Source organism: Rhinolophus hipposideros, assembly GCF_964194185.1.
Source record: "Rhinolophus hipposideros genome assembly, chromosome: 2".
Lineage (NCBI taxonomy): Eukaryota > Metazoa > Chordata > Mammalia > Chiroptera > Rhinolophidae > Rhinolophus > Rhinolophus hipposideros.
Window position 1 is genome coordinate 79,483,651 of NC_138048.1, and position 19,322 is coordinate 79,502,972.

Sequence of the window (19,322 nt, forward strand, 5' to 3'; positions counted from 1 at the left end):
AAATATAAATGTAAATGAATATAAATATAATTGTAAATAAGTATTACATATATAAAAAATATTACATATATAAAAATACATATATAAAAATATAAGTATAATTGTATGAATATAAATGCAAGTGTAAATGAATGTAAAGTATAGGAACCAACAAAGGTACAAATTTTAAGAAAGATGTCTATGAATATTTCTGATTGTTCAGTAAAATGGGAAAAGCTATTGTATAATTATACAACACAAAATAAAACTGACACAGTAAAAATTCAAAAACAAAGTCAAAGAACTCATGCAGCTGCATTTGTAGGAGTAAACACTGACAGGAGTAACATAAATCTGGATATTCTTTGATCTTCATAGCTCAGAGCTTTTTGGAAGTCACATCCCTTATTATCTGCAGTCTAGAAACTTTTACAACACTGAAAGACCCTGATTTCTGGACTCCATTTCACCTCTGCTTGCAAATTCACAAATCCTTTCTAAACTCACTTGTTTCTTATAATTGCTTGCCGCTGGCAGGAAATAGCAGCCAACACACATTTACATTTGGATTTTTTTTTTTTTTTTTTTTTTTTAACCTATGCCTCATAGAGCTCCTGGCTCAAGGAGGCATGTGGTCTGCTTTCCACGAAATTGCAGGAAATGTTTTTTACCAAGTACCTTGCCCCTACATAACACAGATAGACTTTTTTTCTTTCCAATCTCTATCCATTTCTGTGCAACTTACTACACCATAGATAACTATGCCACATAGCTTAGGTTTTGTTAAATCATCCCACTTCCAGTACCAATTTCTATATTAAAGTAAATGCTAACTGCTGACCTACAAAATGCTATAATCTTAACCTAATAAAGGTATATTTTCCACTCACATTGTAATCTAACATGAGTCAGCATGGGGCTGCTGGAACGGATGGATACAGGACTTTCTGCTCCGTGCAATCAAACCTAGGTTCCTTCCGTCTCGCAGGTCCTTATCCTCTAGGGAAGGAATCAACAAAGGTATTCTATAAAGGGCAAGATGGTCAATATTTTAATATTTGTGGATCATAGATCTATTCCAATAAAATGCTTTTTTTTTTTAAGTCTTTTTAAAGAACTTTGTTAAGATGCTACTCACAAATTAGGGACAAGCTTATTTACCAGTAAGAGACATTTCCTTATTTTACAGCGCAAGTGAAAAATACCACAGAGAATCTGCCACTGTGACTTTGATAAACTCCAGAGTTCCTGGTTTCCAGTTCTTTTAAATTATAATGTAGTACTCAAAGCTTTCAAAAATACTACTTACACAAGAAGGTAGTCCGCTGGATTTGTCCCATGGGCTGTAGTTTGCCGACCTTGCTCCAGGATCTCAAAGACTTCTACTGAATTTTGTCTGTCTCAATCAGGTAAAGGAATAAACACCGATAGAATATTTCATAAGGGACCAGGCCTAGAAGTGGCCTACTACATCACTTAGGCCCATATTGTATTGGTCATAATTCAGTACCATGGTTACCTAACTATAGGTAAGGCAGGGCAATGCCATATACTGTGTGCCCAAAAGAAAAAGGAAATATGCAAAGCTGGCATGGTACTCCTATGCAGATACAAAAATAAAATATTAACACCCACTAATACAGTCTAAATAATTGACATTTTTAACATCTAACTAAATGGCCAAAGAGATCTGCATTAGATTGCTATTTGTAGAATTCCTGATTAACTGATCATTCTGGGTATGTTTCTACTTTTTGTTACATAAATCTCTCCATGAAAAAGGAATAGGATGTAAATGTGTTTTCCAGTACCATGTTTAATGTTTTCATTTATGATCCTCTTTTACTGACAGCATTCCTGTGATGCAGATATGATCATTTCTATTACATAGAAAACTGGAGCTCAAAGTAGTTCAGTGACTTCTATAAAATCACAGCAAGCGATACAGCCAAGTAAGTACCTTTTCTCTAATTCTAAATCAAGTCCTCTTCGCATTAGGTCATGAACAGCTCCTCTGAGAGTGGAAAGCTTGTCTCTGCTGCTCCTCATGTTTTAACACTTAGGACTTATGCTTTCATAGGCGAGAGGATGAATTGCTTCAGACCCTTACCATATGGGCTATCCCTTCAGATGTTTCTTTAAAAATCAATCAGAGATATATGCTTATTGCTTATTTGGAAAATACAAAGACAGTGAGGTTAATATTTCAAAAGAAAGTGTTTTAGTTTAATTTGTATAAAAATGGGTAAAATCCAAAAAACGCTCTTCAAAACGTTTTCTTCCTAAATACTATTCGTTTTAATCTTCTATAAATAAAGATTCCTTGAGAATCTTCATAGTCCTTCTATTTCTTTGGGACTGCTTTCTAGGTGAACCCTTACCTTATGAAATTTTGGTATGTCTATCGACTTTTTCAATATTTTTCCAAATATCCTCAGTTCTCATTATACCCATTGTGCACATTGTAAAAGAGTTAGTTCATTGCCCTCCTTGTGGTCTAGTTAATTAGGCAGAGAAGTGACTGACTTAGTTCACAGCTTTTGCCTTGGCTGCTAACTCTTGGATAATGTAGTGGTTTCAGTGATGGGCTTCAAAAATATCCAGTCCCCATCACTGGAAATTGTGAATTTTACTTCACATGGAAATGTTTTTACAGATATCGTTAAGTTAAGGATTTTGAGATGAGAAAATTATCCTAGATTACCTGTGTAGGCCCTAATTGCCATCATATATATACATATATATATATATATATATATATATATATATATATATATATATTTGTGTATATATATATATTTGTGTATATATATATCTGTGTGTATATATATATCTGTGTATATATATATGTATATATATGTGTGTGTGTGTGTATATATATATATATATATATATATATATATATATATATTTAAAGAGGAAGGCAGAGGGAAATTCAACAGACACACACAGAGAAGACAATGTGAAGACAGAGGTAGAGAAAGGAATGATGTGGCCACAATCCAAGGACCCCAGGAGTCAGCAGAGGCTGGAAGAGGCAAGGAACACATTTCCTCCTAGAGTCATCCAGGTGAGAGCAGCTTTGCTGACAAACAATTCTGTTGTTTTAAACCACGGGTTTGGGGTAATTTGTTGCAATAGCCACAGGAAACTGTGGTAATTACGTATTGTAATATCCACAATATATAAATAATCCTAGCTCTGAAACCAATTTCATTCTGTGAAGAGCAGTGTAAGAGAAAGAAACAGCCTCTCTCTTCAGAATCTATTATTTCAGTCTTGAAAACTATCTCCACTTTCTTAATCTATGTATTTATTAGTTATAATTTAAATGCTTTTTTTTAGTCACCTCCCTTCCTACCAACAGTTTTCTCTTTAATGTTAGGAATGAAACAATATTCTATTTTCTATGTTACCACCTATTAACATTTTATCAATTTTGTCTAAATCAATTCAACTTTCAAACTGTGGCTTTCCAAATAATACATTTATTTATTCCATCTACCTTCCCCAAACTTTTATTCCTGTCCTGGCCTTGACATCTGTTTTCCTTTGTTCCATTGATCAACTTTTTCCTTACTGATTCTAAACTTAATTTATATATATATATATATATATATATATATATATATATATATATATACACACACACACACACATATATATAATATATTTTTTTATAATTTATATAAATTTATATAATTTATTAAATATATATAATATATGTATATATATTATTTGTGCTTAGAAACAGCTTCTTCATTGCTCATGTCCAACAAAACACTCCCAATGTAGACACCAGCCTATATTTCCCAAATTGCTTCTCCTATACTAGTAAAGAAAATTTCAGACCTAGGCAAACTGAGGTTTCCAAGTATAACTAGAAATAATCTGGGAACATGATGGTATGCAGGACAACAATAGTCATCAAACGTAGAAAGTTATGGGGTTAGAAATCATTCACTTAAACTTTTCATCCAAGTGGTAACTTACTAAAAAGTGAAGTTTTAAGTTGCAATTCATTGTTAGAGTGCTGAAAGCAGAATAAAGAACTATGAGAAAATAGAAGGGAGAGAATTCGCCTTCTAATCTGTCTCTCAGTTTTCTCTTTCTCTCTCTGTCATTCTTTTACGGTTTTCCCTTATGTCAGCACAACCCTTATCACGATGACTTTCTTCAGAATGAACAAAGAGTGAAACTAGGCCACTTAAAAATACAAAGACATCAGAGGCAGAGAGAGAATAGGGAAGAAGCAAGGAAACAAGGACCCAGTATTTATCTTCTATTGCTTTTCTTTCAGTGTCAGATTTATTCCTCCTCTAAAAAACAAACAAACAAACAAACAAACAAAACCCCACATCTTTAAGAATCAATGCTTACATCTTAAATCTAAATCTAAACATTGATTTATTTGTACATAATATGTGTGCAATATTACTTTGTTCCATAAAGTAATACATATTATACATATTCCTGAGTTGATCTGAAAAACCAGAAAAAAAGATTAAAAAATATTCATGTAAGAATTGACATAGGGATATAAAAGTAATAAGTTCTATGCTGTTGCTAATGGTGAGCAATTTAGGTCTAAATTTCTGTCAAGAAATATGAAGTGCCTGGGAGTTGACCATGCTTGCAAACTCACAATTAGAATATAACAATTTATGGATACTGTCAGAAGACACAGCCCAAGAAGCAGCATGAGCTACTCATTAGTAACCATTCCCCTTGTTGCCCAAGGCCCATAGGGCAACACAGAGTGAGCCAGCCAAAAGTTTGGTGTGGGTTGAATGCGGTGCATTTGCTCCTAGCTGAGGAGCCACGCTCAGGAAACCCCACACTGTCATAACAGGCTGCAGGCAAACCTACCTGAGTTGTACCCCAGAGGCAGACATGGACAGAAAACACATCTGTCCTCTGCTTCAAAGAGACATTCTTATCCGCCAAGACTGTTTGCTATAAAAACCTCCTACAAAAACATACGCAAGAAAAAAATTGTCTAGGCCTCTGGACAGAAGATGTGCAGAAACATGAAAAACCAATGGAAAATTGTCTCCCACCTGCTTCCTTGACATGATAGTAAAGGAAACACATTCAGTTGTTAGATTCATAACAGAATTAATAAAAAGAATATGCAAGGCAAATATACTCAGCTTTTCCAATTGACTTTTACATACTTCCAGTGCTTCTGAGCTGTAAGGTTGGCTATCAGAATTTTTCTTCTGCTAACTGCTGATGAAATTAAAAAGAACTGTACCAATTGGAACGCAACATAAGCTACAGAATCTGTGCATCAGTGCTACACTAATTCAGCCATGTTTGGTGCACACAAGAATAGTGTGGTATGTTAGTTATCTGTTTATTGTCACCTTGCCTTAATAACTCGCTATGTTGATGTATGTATTTTAAAGATAAAGGAACTCATGGTTCAACTATAATACTTCATTTTGTGACTTGTATATTTTGCCAGTATTACAGAAAATCCACCTTAGTATATTTAGTTGGTCAGCTTTCTCCAAGCCTGTGCAGGAGAAACATAGCTGTGGTATCAGGAATGCCACTGCTTTGATGCTGGTGGCTACTATAAGTCCCCAAGCTATAAAAAAATTCAGGAGAAATTCCAGATCAAAGTTCAATGGAACCAAGTGGTAAAAGGATGGTGTTCAGAAAATAGAGTAATAACCTGAGACTTAATTCAACATATTTTTTTCGTTTTGTTTTCAAATCTAGTGGGCCATTTGTTTCATGTTAATCAATGATACTTAACTATGAGTATTTTGAATTCTGCTGCAGTATGGTTTCATGCCTAAACGCATAAAAATACACACAAAACAAGTGCCATTGACCTACTTTCACCAGTGCCTACTTATGAATTTTACTTCTTGGAGGTTGAAAACTAACACAAGCTACTGTCAGGTCAGACCACCCAGTGGCAGGTCTGACATCACAAATGGGCTACAGACAGATATGGATATTTACAGTGAAAAAAAATCACCCTGCAGCCTTTATTTTGTTTGGTTTCCATAAAAGCAATCAAAGCTGTTTTTAGAAAAAAGAAAAAAATATCTCCATTAACCACATTTTCTACAAATATTTTGTTCCATTTTCTCCCAATCTTGTATTTCTAGACATGTAAACATATATATCAGTACCTTTTTCCTCTTATAGCATTTAGTTATTTTAAATGGTTACATAATACTCTATCCAATGTCTGTATTGTGATATATTTAAACATCTCTCTGTTCTTAAACATATGTTTCTTTTTATTTTGGTTACTGTAAAAATTTATGCAAGGGATATCTTGTTATATAAAGCTTTTTCATGTTTACAATTATTCCTCAGGATAGAATTTCAGAGGGGACAGTATTATTTCAAAATTAAGAAAAAAAAACTTATCATGAAATCATCAAAAGTTGCCCTTATATATGTCTTCTTTTTTCCTCTAGACACGTCACCCACACTAACTTTCATGATGCCTATCCTACATTAGGATCAAGAAGGACAGTTCCCACCACTTGTAAGCTGAAAAAAATCATTCAAATAACAAACTCTTGAGGAGTTTCTTTAATTTGTTGAGAGATAATTACTTTCCAGGATTGAAGTTTGGTGCTTTATGTTCACCATTGCTTTTAATCTCCATAAAAAAAAAGTAGACTAGAAGTTAGGTATTGTTAACTGGATTCTATAAATAAAGAAATTGTGTCTTAGAAATTTTAGGTAATCTATCCAAGGTCATATCTAGTAAATGGCAGAGCTAGAATTCAAACACATGTCTGTCTGATATTCAATGACACAATTTTTTATACCAAAAAGTGAGTTTTAGGCACCTATAAAAGAGATAATTTTGTGAGAGAAGTTCAACACCTAGTAACCCTCAAATCTCACCTCTACACAATCATTTCCTTTTGTGAATTATAATGCTGAAATTGTCTAAGATTTTAGTAATGAATAAATCACACCCCAAAGAATCTCTTGCTTGAGGTTACCATGGCATGGACCTATTTCATTTAATCCATTCGTACATCTTTATAGTTGAATCCACTTTAAAATTCCTGCAAATTTCCTATTTAACTAGATTTAAAAGCAGGTATCTCTCAATTATTTTTCCCACTTATATTATACAGGGCATTCTACTTTGCCCCTTATTATCTGTACATTTTCATCTAGCCAAAAGGGATATTAAAAGCATGGTAGTCTTTTTTATGTGTATTAAATAAAATTTTCTTAGAAAAAAAAAATCCCAAAATCATTCCAGTGAGGAAGTGTTTTATAACATTGGTTCAATGTTTTTTTTACTTTTTTTTAAGAGAAAAATGACCTAAATTTGGCTCCATATGGACAATGAACAATGTCAGCAATTAGTAATATATGCCAATGGCTCCAGAATACTTAACACAGAAACACAACTATGTAACCTATACCAGTTCACTCTTTTAAAAAACTGATACATTAGTTTTCACGAACTCACATTTGTTTTGATACTTTTCTTTTTGTGATGTGTATCTGGTAACTCTTGAGGTTTACTCTTGTGCATTTGAATCTGGTGAGAAAAACCCAAATACAATGCTAATTTATCTTATCTGCTCCCTTACATAAACCATTCAGCCTAAAATAAAACTCAATACAAATTCCTACAAAATAGGAATATTAAAATATAAATTTGTAAACCTACCAATAGAAAAATATATTCTAATATTATAAATTAGAGTTATGATCAACAACTTGAGATATTCTTATTGAATGATACCTTATCAAAGTAGAGAAATCTCAAGAAAAGTATACAAGAATCAAATTGTGTAGATATTATGTTTCTTATTTTGAGCTATCAACCACTTTGTGTTAGGTCTATAAGATCCTAAAGAAACAAATTATTGTTAATATCAAAGTTTTATCTCTAGGGAACTACTTTCTCAAGCAATAAATCAGAACATTATTCCAATACCCATCCATGGTAAGTATCCATATAAATTAATACATAAAATTTGTAATAGTAATTAAGATTTATGGGACACTACACATTTACATCACAATAATCCTACGAGGTTATTCTTATCTCCATATTACACTGAGAAAACAAGCAAAGAAAGGTTTTTTAAGGTAATACTAGCTGCTATAATGAATAAGCAACAAAATGTATGATGGAGCAAATTAAATAGCAGTTTCTCATTGAGAAAGCATCTACTTCCATGGTGGCTCTCCCCAAGTCAAGATTCAGAGAACCTGGGTTCTATATAATCAAAACTTGATTATTTATGTACATCAAGTCTGCAGGAGGAAAGAAGAATAGAGGACCAAAGGGGGAGGTTTCTATTGGCTGTACCAACAAAGGAACAGCATTTGTGCTCATATTCCATTATCTAGAACTTCCACACACAGCCTTACCAACCTGAAAGAAAGACTGGACTACGTGGTCTCTCTGTGTTCATACAAAGAAGAGGAAGTGGTTTGGGTATCAGAGTCCAGTCTCAATCTCAGGAACCAATGCATATACAGTAGTAACTATGTGTAATGATTATTTTCATCTGACATTTAAAGCAATATGTGTTGAAATTTTTGAAAATACAAAAGTATAAAAAAAGATTTTAAAATCACCTAGAACACCATCATGAGAACAAAACCACTAGTAGCACATTTTTCCCTTATATATTTTCCACTGCATATGTTGATAAAATTGATATCCTGTAAATTCCATTTTTATATTTGTGTAAAGAAAATACAATGTCAATATGAGTATATAATATTCCATTCTATGGTATATCGTTATTTGAATTAATCAAACTTCTACTGGAATTTAAGTCATCTCCAAATATTTGCTTTGTGAATAACCCTTCAAATTCATATTTCTGGAATTTTATTATTTCTTTATGATAGATTCCCATAATCTTGGTAACCAAGTCCAAAAGTATAAAAAATTTGTGGAAGTATATCCCAAAGAATTTCAATCCTAGAGTATTAGTTCTCTTCTCTTGAAACGCTGTCAACAGTATTTTCATTCTAAGTAAACAAATCTTTGCAAATTTGATAAATAAAAGAGAAAGTATAATATTGCTTAATTAAAGTATTTTATTGCTAATGAAGTAATCAAATACTTTTAGGCATGTTAAGCTTTATAGTTATATATTTTTTGTATATATGGTGTTTAATTTATTGTCTTAATATTGCAGGGCTATAGAGATTTAGGCATTTAGACCTTATTCACTAGAAAGTAAAAACTATGGTGAATCTGAACTCTAGGATATCTTGAGCAATCTCAAACTGAGTATCAATTTCTTCAACATCAGCAGTATGTAAAATATCTCACTCAAATAATCATTATAATATGAAACTGTTTACACAAAGGCCCCAATATGGTACATAGTTGGCAACAAATACTATTTTCCTTTTTTTCTTAGAAAAAATACACAAGCATATAGTCTGTTTATCAAAAGATGCCTTTCATGATTATCATGACCTTCTCACGAACACATCTGTTAATAAGTTCCACATACTAGCTGATCAGGCAGCAGGTTAAATGTATTAGCTCATACTAAAATTCAAAATAAAATCAGCTATCAGTTCACCTTAACTGATATCAGCTCACCTTAACATGACTACAAAAGTATAAAATGACCAATTTGATCAAAAATTAATTTATTTTAAGTGTTAAATTATTAAACTCCACTTTCTTTACTCACTTTCAAATTAAACTGCAGATACTCTATTCAAAATACATTGGTAACTATGTAACTATAGATTGGACATAAAACAGTAGCAGGATACTCTAATAAAATGAGTACAGATGTTTGATTTTTGCCTTTACCATTTACATACTATGTTGAACTGGACAATTATCTGCAATGAACCTTGGTGTCCTCATTTTAGTATGAGATTATACCCGTAGAAAGTCTAACTTCTTAAAACCTCAAAAGACTGTCATAGTAAAAGCAATATTAATTCACATAGAAAGATAATTTTAAACCAACTTTATCTCCCCATAGTCAAAGATGGAATAATAGAAGCAACAAAAGGAATAACTGTATTGAATGTAAACACATAATCTATATTTAGATAAAGGAGTTGGTGTCTTCTGATATTGAACATGAAAGATAAGGGTATCAGAATTACCATCCCAGTAAAAGTAACCTAAAAAGTTAGAAAAAAATACACAAAATTCTTAAAGGTAATACAACCACAGCAGGGCTACAATCTTTGATAAAAAGAGAAACATACAAAATGAGCTCTATATTCAAGCTGGCATTTTCCCTGATCTGATAGTATTTCTAAATCATAGCACAGTGAAATAAAGCCCAAGCATAAAACAACCAGGCCAAGGAAATAGAAATCAGAGTTCAGTGCTGTCTAGTTTAAATTTAGGGAAAGAAGTCACATAGTAAATGCACCAAAAAATATGTGAAAAAGTTTTCCTTTAGTGCTTGACAAATGAATGCCTAGTACCAAGTAAGACTTGGGGAGTACTAATTGACAAGAGCCAATGGGAGACTAGAGAGCTTACCAGAGAACTGAGAGGCTATATCCAGCACTCAGTTCTGGAGACACATCAAAATTTAGGTCTGAGTCAAAAGGGCATAATTAACATTTTCACCTTTTAATTGATACCTGCAGAAGCCATAAGATAAACACACTATATGAATAAAAAACACATACTAGGTGTGAGGACCAGTCCCTAGGAATAACAGCAAAACTAAACTAATTTACCTTAACAAAACCTAAAAGCATACCCCATTAGTATCAAGGAGATCCACTCATAACTTATCTGTTTCCCAAAAAAAGCTTAACACTCTTCAAAAGATAATAACATAATCAAGAGGCTTTAGTATAAAATAACCAAAATGCTTGATGCAATCAAAATTACTAGATATTTGAAAACAAAGAAAAAGTGATTGATAATCAAGAAATAAAACAAACAATAGAAAAAGAACACGAGTGGTCCTGATATTGAAATTAGCAAGAGAAAGCAACTCAAAAAAAAAAAAAAAAGATTATTGCTGTGGTCTAAATGGCTGTGTCCCCCAAATATCCAGGTTGGAATCCTAACACCCAGTATGATGGATGTTAGAGGTGTGACCTTTCATTGGTAAATAGGTCATGAGGGTGAAGCCCTCATAAATGGGGTTAGTGCTATTATAAGAGACCCCACAGAGCGACCTAAGCTCTTCTACATGTGAAGACACATTGAGAAGGAACCAGTTTGCAACTCAGAAAAAGGCTTTCACCAGAACCCGATTGTGCTGGCACCTGATCTTGGACTTACAATTTCCAGAACTGAAAACTACCCAATCTATGGTAATTTATTATATCAGCCTAAACAGACTAAGATAATTATTATGTTAAAGAAAATGTATTTTCTTTTCATTATAGAAGAAATGAATGATCATTCTAAAACAGTAAAAAATCTAAAATTAAAAGCTTGTTTGATGCATTTAACATTAGACTGGATATGGCAGAAGAAATTTTAATGAAATTTCAGTAAAAAGTATCCAACCTCTAATTTAGAGGGGAAAAAAAAGAAGAAGAAGCAGATCCCAAGAAACATGTCGCACATGATCAAAAGTCTACTGCATGTCTAATTGGAGTCTCAGGAAGGGGAAAAAGAAAAAGTGAAAAATAAACTTGATTTGAGGAAATAAAGACTGATAATTTGTAAATTTTGTGAAAGATTAAACATCTCAAATGTAATATAGTTAGCAAAACCAAGAAGAATAAACATGAAGAAAATTACATACCAACACATCAAAGGCAAAGGAAAAGAGATACATTATCCCCAAAGGAGCATAAACAAGAACAGCAGCTATTTTTTCAAAATAAGTATCAAACTTTGAAGACAGTGAAAAGATATCTTTAAAGCAATGAAAGAAAAATAAAACATCATCGAATTCTATACATTGCACAATTATCCTAAAAAAAGTCAAATGTTTAAATATTTTCAGAAAAGAATACATGAAAGAATTTGTTGTCAGAAGACCTGTAAAAATTGTTAAAGACAGTTCTTCAACGTGAAGTAAAATTATTACGGAGGAAACAAGAAGGATTGAAGAGCACTAGACAGGGTAAACATGTAAGCAAATGGAATGAATATTGACTGGTTAAAACAACAATAAAAATAACATTGATTTAATACATATAAAACTAAAATATAAAATGTGAGACAGGACAGGAAGATGTAAATGAAAAAAAAACTATTGTTAAAGTTTTTTCATGTTTTGGGAAGTGACAAAGTATTAAATGACATATATTGGAGATTTTATATATAAATTTCATCTCACTGAAAAGTCTGAGTACTTAAATATACACATTATACACATATATGGAAAAAGAGAGCGAATCAGAGAGAATTGTGAATATTTTTAAAAAGTTTTTAGATGCACATACTGAATATATACAGATAAAATATATCAAACATTTTGTCAAAATAACTAGGGAGAGAGAAGGTAGAAGGTATATTGATTATTGTTTTACTTGGGTTATGGATATTTGGGGACACATATGTCTTTTCTATCTCTGTGTAGGGAATTAATATTTTCTGCAGCAATTTGAAAAGTGGCAGCTGGGCATTATATTCATCACAGACACAAAATTTTCTAAAGTTGCACCTCTCTCTGTCTCTCTATATAATCTGTCTCTCTATAAAAATATTTTATGAATGCCATAGCTTTGTAAATATCTTTTTTCTCCTATATCTCTGCTTTTTCCAGTGGAAATCTCTGCATTTTCCAATGGAAATCTAGTTGGCCTCAAAGTTTTCCAATTTCTCCTCACTTTTACTACTCTAGTCCATAAAACAGAATACCATGAAGTTGATTAGGCAGAAACCCTCTTAGGAGAAGGACACTTGGAGGAAGAGGGAAAGAGGACAATATTCTTTGAGAGGAAATGGGAGACAGACAGAATAGGACTGCTCATTGTTTATTTGTCCTTATCATTATTCCTAACATATCCCATCGAATTCTCAGGTTTGCTATGAAATTATTGATCTTACATAACATAGAAATTGGCAAGTAGCAAATGCTTAACTGCTGGCATTGTCCCTTGCGCTGTGTGTACTGCACTTTCACATATATTGTTTCATCCTCTCAGGTGATTACAAAATATACTGGGAGTGCTGAAAAGATGTATACACATTTTAAGCGATGTTATCTATGTATTACTTTTTGACATTGAATTGAATTACAGTAGCAATGTGTAGTATGGCATTCACTCAAAAGATGGCATTAATCAAATTAATGCTAGCATCACCATGCAACAGGCAGGACAAAGAAAATGGCAGAAGCACAGTTGTCATTTGAGGAGCGCAAGACCATTTTGAAGTGGTATTTGAAATTCGAGATCGTCGTGGAAGTACAATGCCAGAGGAGGCGTGAGTATGCAACAGAGCCTCCAACATGCCTAACAATTGCATGTATTCGTGATAAGTTTTAGACGCATGGTACTGTGTGTGATGTGCACAAGGAAAGATCTGGGAGGCCTCGCTCAGCAACAAGTTCTGCTTCCTCAGCTATGATGGAACAGTTTATACACTCTCCACAGAAGTCTACCAAACAATGTTCCCTGTAATCAGAAGTGTCTGGATGCTGATGGTAACCATTTAGAGCACCTCTTGTAATTGCAGAAGTCAAACGTGACTTGTATTCATCTTTTGTTATCAGTATGTATTGAGTATTACAATTTTAATACGGTGTTTCCCTTTCTTAAAATGTGTGTATATATATATACACATACATATATATGTATATGTATATGTATGTGTATATATATATATATATATATACATTTTAAGTATATATATATGGCACCCTCTGTATATAATAGGGAAGGTTGAATCAATGTAACAATGAATCGAAAAACATACCTCAAATGTGGGTCCTTTATAGAAGATTAATGACTCTAGACAAAAGTAATTATGTAAATGAACAGTGAGAGAAAACACAGTACACATACCATAGATGCTGACTGATGAATGAAATCAAGTTGTCACTCCTACTTCATCGACACCAAACTATTCTTCCTTCCCTAAACATCCCATGAGATATAACAATACTTTATTTTCCCGTTTGTGGTTCTCTCTGTTGGCAGTCTGAAAGGGTTTACAATAAAGTTTTCTCTTAAGAACACTGAAGTACGGGAAATAATATTATCCATGGAAGGTAAAAAGGCAAAGGCAATTTAGCACCATAATATTTTGCCAAATGTCAAATGCTGTACAAAAAAATAAATTGCATACAATAGTGAATTCTAGATCAAAGACAGTAAGTGAGGAATTTATATATATATATCCAAAAAAATGTATAATATTTTAGGAAAGGAAAAAACCTATTAAAATTGAAATACAATTAATGACGCTAGCATTCAATTAAGGCCATCTTTTGAGTGAACATCATACTACACATTGCTACCGTAATTCAATTCATCTTCGAAAAGTAATACATAGATAACATCTCTTAAAATGTGTACATTTTTGGCACCCCCTGTGAGTGTGTGTGTGTGTGTGTGTGTGTGTGTGTGTGTAACAAGATTTTAAGGAACTGGCTCAGAAGATTATGGAGGCTGAGCTGTCCCAAAATCGGCTGTCTGAAAACTGGTGATTCCAGAAAGCTGGTCTAGTTTGAAGGCCTGAGAGCTAGAAAGCCAGGGTGAGTGTGAATACTTGAGAACCAGGATCTCTGAGGGCAGGTGAAAATCCATGGTCCAACACAGCAGTCAGGCAAACAGCAAATCCTCCCTTCCTCAACCTTTTTTGTTCTATTCAGGCCGTCAATGGATCAGATGATGCCCAACCACATTAGGGAGGGCAACCCACTTTACTCAATCTATGGATTCAAATAATAATCTCTTCCAGAAACACCCTCACAGACATATATAGAGATAATTTTAACCAGCTATCTGGACATCCCATGATTCAGTCAGGTGACAAAAAAAAAAATTAACTACCACAGTACATATCACAGAAGTTTCAGCTTGATCTCTATTGGGTGTTCACCACTGAAATTTAGACACATCTAAATGCGACATGTGAACTGTAATTTTACCTACCAGGTGTTTTGTTTGTTTGTTGAATGAAAACAAACTTTCTGGGATAAAGCATTGGAATAGAACTAAGCACAGAAGTGTTCCTAATAGCAATGCTTCTATTCTTGAACAATAAATCAAATTCTGAGGACCAAATAGTGTTTTTTACTCATATTTGTTCCAATTCTTCATCTAAACTAGTGTAGAAAGAGTGAGTTAAGGGTGAAAAAATTCATGTCTCATTTCTTCAAAATTTCTTCTAAGATTTTGAGAAATAAGACAATTCACAGACTAGAGTGTATGTCTGTTTAAGAGAAAAGGCATCCTTTTTATTTCCGTAAAGAGGACAGCACAGTTTTGGCACGATGCAGGCTGCAAAATAACACAATGGCAACAAGCAGCCCTCAACTGCACCACTGCGGGGGAAGCATAGTGCTGCAGAAGGAGGAGCTCTGCACAAAAACTGTCAGGACAGGATCCCGTACCTATGGTTCCAAAGGCAGCAAGGGCCTCAGGAGTGGAAACTGTGAACGGATGCCAACGTAGGAAAGGGGGAAACTGTCAAAGGCCACATCGCATGGTAGCTGTAAAAATTTGATCAATTAATATTCGGAAATCAGTTGTATTTGTATATACCAATGATAAAATATCAGAAGGAGAAATTAAAATAACAATTCCATTTACAATTGCTCCAAAGACTATAAAATATCTGGGAATAAATCTAACCAAAGATGTAAAAGATCTGTACTCAGAAAATTATACGACACTGAAGAAAGAAATGAAAGAGACATAAATAGATGGAAACACATTCCATGTTCATGGATAGGAAGAATTAATATAGTTAAAATGTCCATACTGCCTAAGGCAGTATACATATTCAATGCAATTCCTATCAAACTACCAACGACGTTTTTCACAGAAATAAAACATATAATCCTGAAATTTATATGGGACCATAAAAGACCCCGGATAGCTTCAGCAATCTTGAGAAATAAGAACAAAGTGGGAGGTATAACAATACCTGATTTCAAACTATACTACAAGGCTACAGTAATCAACACAGCATGGTACTGGCATAAAAATAGACACATAGATCAATGGAACAGAATAGAGAGTCCAGACGTAAATCCATGCCTATATGCCCATCTAATCTACGACAATGGAAGCAAGAATGTACGATGGGGTAAAGACAGTCTGTTCAATAAGTACTGTTGGGAAACCTGGAGAGACACATGCAAGAAAATGAAGCTGGACCACCTCCTCATACCATATACAAAAATAAATTCAAAATGGCTTAAAGACTTAAATGTAAGATCTGAAACGATAAAATATCTAGAAGAAAATATAGGAAGAAACTTCATGGACATTACCCGGAGTAAGATTTTCATTGATATATCCCCTCGCGCGAGGGAAGTAAGAGAAAAAATAAACATGTGGGATTACATCAAACTAAAAAGTTTTTTCACAGCAAAGGAAACCATCAATAAAACAAAAAGGAATCCTACTGAATGGGAAAAGATATTTGTCAATGATATATCTGATAAGGGATTAATATCACAAATCTATAAAAAACTTACTCAACTCAACTCCAAAAAAACAAACAACCCAATTAAAAAATGGGCAGAGGACTTGAGGAGACATTTTTCTAAAAAGGACATACAGAAGGCAAGAAGACATATGAAGAAATGCTCAACCTCACTAACCATCAGAGAAATGCAAATAAAAACCACAATGAGATACCACCTCACCCCAGTCAAAATGGCTATCATCAATAAATCAACAAACAACAAATGCTGGCGCGGATGTGGAGAAAAGGGAACGCTAGTGCACTGTTGGTGGGATTGCAGATTAGTGCAGCCACTATGGAAAACAGTATGGAGGTATCTCAGGAATCTGAAGATAGAACTACCCTATGATCCAGTAATTCCACTCCTAGGCATCTACCCGGTGAAATCCAAAACTCCAATTCAAAAATCTGTATGCACTCCTATGTTTATTGCAGCACTTTGCACAATAGCCAAGATATGGAAACAACCGAAATGCCCATCGGTCGATGACTGGATTAAGAAGCTGTGGTACATTTATACAATGGAGTACTATGCCATAAAGAAAAAAGAAATCTTATCATTTGCAACAACATGGATGGATCTAGAGAACATTATGTTAAGTGAAATAAGTCAGAAAGAGAAAGACAAGTACCATATGATCTCACTTATATGCGGAATCTAAAGAAAAGAATATGTGTACGAACTAATCAGAAACAGTTTTGGGGACACAAAGAAAAAACCGAGAGTTGTTAGATGGGCGGGGGGGAGGGGGTTGGGGATGGGGGGAAGAGTGAAGGGATTGGGGGGCGGCTGGTGACCACAGGATGGCCTCAGGGTTTTTTGAGAATTACTTTGGGGAACTTATTCAATAGTGTTTGGGGATTTTGTTGGGTGTCCGATGGACATGTGTCCTGTTTGGGAGACCACCTCAGGGATGCTGTGGATGCCTGGTCATGGCATTGTACACCAGAGGCTGGACATTAATGAATGCCAACTATAATTTTATGTGTATAATGTGATGGCTCAGTGTGAGGTCGGGGTGGTGGTGGATGGGGGTAGGGGGGTTCACGGTGTGAGGGATGTAAAAATAAAATAAAATAAAATAAAACTATAAAAAAAAATTTGATCGTGAACATTCAAGGAAATACTCTAAATAACCTCAGCACTATCTGAGTACCATTAGCAGGAAAGATGAGTGACGTGAATTCTGAATAACTGTAGTTAAGAAGGGCGTAGGCCCAGTAACAAATTTAGTCACAGCACATCCATTTTCAGCACACATTGGAACAGAATGAGAAAACACAGCTATAAATTCTTCACTAAAGTGGATGACCATGGGAGGAATAAACTGAAAAATGTACCCATCGGCAGAGCAAGAATAAGACTGATGTCTATTTCTTTCTGTTTTACTGTTATGGAAATAATACAAATTAGTACTATATGGATAGTAGGGAAATAATACAATTGTTACTAAAACGTAGCATAATTTCTAGAAACAAACAAACAGCCTATTTCAGCAAAGTGCAGGTAAAGTACAAAGTAGTGTAACAGTAAATTAATGGTAAAGTGAGAAGGTTCTGAAGCAGACAATTTTAGGACAGAATCTCAGTTCTGGTACTAACTTGGCCTTGAAGAAATTATAGACCTAAGTCTCAGTTTCCTGTTCTGTAGGGTGAAAATAATTATGCCACGCTCCTAAACAGTTGAATTGAAATAATGTATTTCATTTAATTTACAAATAATTAACTTATGAGTAATAATAAATGCTTAATAAACCATTTTGCATAGTGGCTGGTCCATACTGAGAACTCAGTGAGTGTGTGCAATTTTATTACTATCATCTTCATATTTTTTGTTTTTAAAAAACTAAATATAAACAAGTTCTACATGTAGTTATCATTATAATAGAGGACTATTAAATCATTTTGTTGTACATTCTACTTATATCTTTACTTACCTATATTAGCTAATAAAAATACAAGTGCGTGTGCGTGAACACACACACTCACACTCATATTCACACACACAGTGCCAAAGCTGGTGATAAAGAGCAGGGTCATTTAATGCCCTGATTTAAAACTGGGCCAGTAGCCTGGAGTTTCTCCCATGTACAATTATTTCAGGACCTCTTTAACTTCTTCATCTAATTAATTATAATGCTAAAACTGTCACTTTGTGTAAAGTGTAAAGAATAATTAGTTAATATTTAAGGCACGCTGAAATATTTTTAAAAGCCTTACTATCCTAAGGAGGAGACAAGTTAATTGTTTTCACTACTACATTTTTCCATAGCATTTCACTTTATTCTCCTCAGTTTTTTCTTTTTTCAGTCAGCCTGCCAAGGAGGTAGCATTATATGTTGTTTTCATTCTTTAGAGTGTCAGTAACCTCCTCCTAACAATCAGTCACTATTCACAGTACAGAGAGACAAATGGACATCTATGGAAGGAAATATCCTAAAAAGGTTCTATGACTTTTACTTTAGGTGAGTAAATAAAAAACTCAAGAATATTATTCTCGAAGCTAAAAAGAACTTTGTCAAAAAACAGTAGTTTTATTTCAGTACTTAAAGAGAAACTAATATTTTCTATTTACTATTTTTATGCACAATCATAGCAGAGTGGTTCAAAAGTCTCTGGTTATCAAGAGAATTAAATGTGAGTTTTATAGGAGCAGTTCCCCTCTATCTACATGACTTAGACTTGGCCACTTGTATAGGAAAGGATATTTTCTCAACCATAGCAATTTGATTAACTCATGCTTCTTTTACTGTTTTTTTCCTTTTTTTTTTTT